Source organism: Octopus bimaculoides, chromosome 19 (assembly GCF_001194135.2).
Source record: "Octopus bimaculoides isolate UCB-OBI-ISO-001 chromosome 19, ASM119413v2, whole genome shotgun sequence".
NCBI classification, from domain to species: domain Eukaryota; kingdom Metazoa; phylum Mollusca; class Cephalopoda; order Octopoda; family Octopodidae; genus Octopus; species Octopus bimaculoides.
The window spans coordinates 39,065,348-39,068,360 of NC_068999.1; the positions used below are offsets into that span (position 1 = coordinate 39,065,348).

A 3,013-nucleotide genomic window follows, 5' to 3' on the forward strand; every position below is an offset into this window, starting at 1 on the left:
GTTTGAAATTCAAAATGACTGAAGACTAGCATCACGCTTCAAATTCGGAGTACCATTGAATCTGGTTCAAACTGTTTTGATCCATACATGTAATTCCTAATAAATGTCTTGAGTGCCCTGCTTTCGTGTGTCCACTCACTCTAATACATACACACACACACACACACACACACACACACACACACACACACACATATATATATATATATATATACACACATACACACACAATCAAAAAAGTTGTCTAACTGGCAGAATCGTTAGCATAGCACACTGGGCAAAATACTTAGCGGTATGTCGTCTGTCTTTACGTTCTGTGTGCAAATTCCCCCGGGGTCAATTTTGCCTTTCGTCGTTTCGGATTCTATAAAATAATAACCGGAGAACGCTGAGGACGATATAATTAACTTATCCACCTACCGCGAAATTGCTGGCATTGTACCAGAAACTGAAACCAGTATTATTAAATGGAAGGCTGTCCTTGGCTCCTGTTCTGACCTCAGAAGGAATTAACTTTGCATATTGAAGAACGACCATGCTGTATGAAGCACAGTTTCAGAAGGAAACCCAAATAACTGAGATAGCTATCATACTTGCAGGAATCATTCACTTGAAGATCGGAAAGGAAATTAACAAATGACGGATAGTCCCGTTCTTCCTCCCACTTCTTCGTTCCCATGTCGTTGTTGTTACTGGTTGTGGATGCAGTTTAGAAATATTGTTGGGGAGAGGAGGGGAGAAGGCAAGGTTTTTGTTAGGAGTGATTGTAATAATGCTTCTGGGATTGTTTTGTTAATGATGATGATGATGACATATATTATACAGTATGTTGAAGAGAGTAAAAGCGAGAGAGAGAAAGAAAGTGAATGAAATAGAGAGGTGTAACATGATTGAAAATAGTTAAATGTTGAGAAACTATACATGTTGATTAACCAATTTCTCATTTAGCTCTACCAATCTCATTATCACTTCCTCCTTTACGATTAACAGGCCAACTTACCTATTCCAAGTCCAACAGGAGTACTGTGGCGCAGTTCCTCGTCTTCATCGTCCATCTCTTCAAGCCGTACGAATTCCGCTGCCAGTTCCAGCAGAAGTAGCCTCAGTGATAGAGAGGCAAAGAAATTAGCGTTAGTCACAGTTGGCACTGAAATAGGTGAGTGTTACATCTGCAGTTATTACTCTTTTATACACACACACACATTCACACGCACACACGTACATTCACACTCTCATAGTGTGGGATGTGTTTGCGGAAATATTTGGTAATTTACTAGAAAATCACTAATCTCGAAAAAATCAATCGATTTTAAGAAATATTTGGGTAGGACCTGTTGATATGTTTTCTCAGAAGATTATTCTCTGAATCCGCTTTCTATTTCAATGACTGCTTCTGAAATCATTGCTATTCCTGTACTAAATGAACCTTATTCATTTCGGATATCGCCTGGCCATTGGCCGTCTTAAGTGAAGCTATGGTATTTTGAGGATTTTCGTTAGTCACCTTTTCAATAACTCTCCAAATCTATAAAGAATCAAAGGACGAAACACTTGTATAGGACCTGTGTAGGTGGCTCTTCTATGGATGTTTTCTGTTTTTCGGATCTCCCTAAAAATTTCTTGTAGCTAAGATTTACGTGTAACTGAAGGCTGAGTCGTTAGCACGTCAGCTAAAATGCTTAGCAGTATTTCGTCCGTTTTAAAGTTCTGAGTTCAAATTCCACTGGTTTCGACCTTCCATTTCTGAGTCGATAAAATAAGTAGCATTTGAGTACTGGGTTTGATGTAATCAACTTTAACCCTTTCTCCGAAATTACTGGCCTTGTGCCAAAATTTGAATCTGATATTTATGACGGATTGTGTTTTTCTGCAATTGTACGTCAGTGTGCGTGTGGACTACACTTTTTAAGAGAGTATGGCGCAGGCTCCGATCTACGGAGCGTGTGATTCTCGTAATGTATTGTACACATGAGGTAAAAATACCCGCGTATATTTTTCGTTTCATGATGCAGAAATAAAACGAAAAACATAAATACAGAAACTAAAGACGTCATTAATGATTTTCTTGTTGTTTCTGTTGTTTAATCGCAGGACAGCTCTTAGCAAACAACATTGTTGTTGTTATTATTATTAGGTGGCGATCTGGCAGGATCGTTAGCACGCCGGCGAAATGCTTAGCGGTATTTCGTCTGCCGATCCGTTCGGAGTTCAAATTCCGCCGAGGTCGACTTTGCCTTTCATCTTTCGGAGTCGATTAAATAAGTACGAGTTACGCACTGGGGTCGATATATTCGGTTTAATCCCTTTGCCTGTCCTTGTTTGTCCCCTCTATATTTAGCCCCTTGTGGGCAATAAAGAAATAATAATAATTATTATTAACCATCCTATTATTTCAAGCTTCTTGCAGTTACACCACCATCTTATTTTAAACGTAACCCCTGATAACATTATCCAATGTATCCTTCCGTGAATCTAGCGCTATTCCTAGTAGGATATATAGTCAACAACCTTGCGGATCTCTAAGTGCTGAGTCTTAGAACTCCTAAAGGAATTCATGAAGCTTAGTAGGCATTGTTCAGTCTGTATCGTCAGCTTAATATTTGTTGAAAAAATCGCTATAAAACAAAACCACGATTATAATACTCATACGCCTCCTCTTTTTCTCCCTCTGGACCAGAAAGAATGAATTGCAAACAATTATTACAGTATTTACATATTTCACCAACACAAAGAAGAGCAACTATACAATAATACTTTATACATTATCGTTATTAAAAGAAGAATGAACTAAATAAATATGAGCTGATGATTACAAAGTGTTTATTGTACGTACGCTGCAGACATACGTACATGCAAATAGACACAAAAACACACAGATATATACATACTCACGTACATGCACAACCGCTCGCACACATATATGCATATACATCGCCTGGACACACAAAGCTATATATATACATATATATATATATATATATATGTATATATATATATATATATATATATATAT

The 3,013-nt window shown here is 37.7% G+C and overlaps 1 long non-coding RNA gene across 1 annotated transcript in view; it reads left to right on the forward strand.

Annotated features, from left to right (window-relative positions):
* Nucleotides 1–991: 991 nt before the first annotated feature.
* LOC106880123 (uncharacterized) overlaps nucleotides 992–3,013 on the forward strand; it is an 84,423-nt gene continuing 82,401 nt past the window's right edge. The window contains exon 1 of the long non-coding RNA XR_008266178.1: nucleotides 992–1,156. This is a non-coding gene — a long non-coding RNA (uncharacterized LOC106880123). The remainder of the gene's footprint in view (nucleotides 1,157–3,013) is intronic.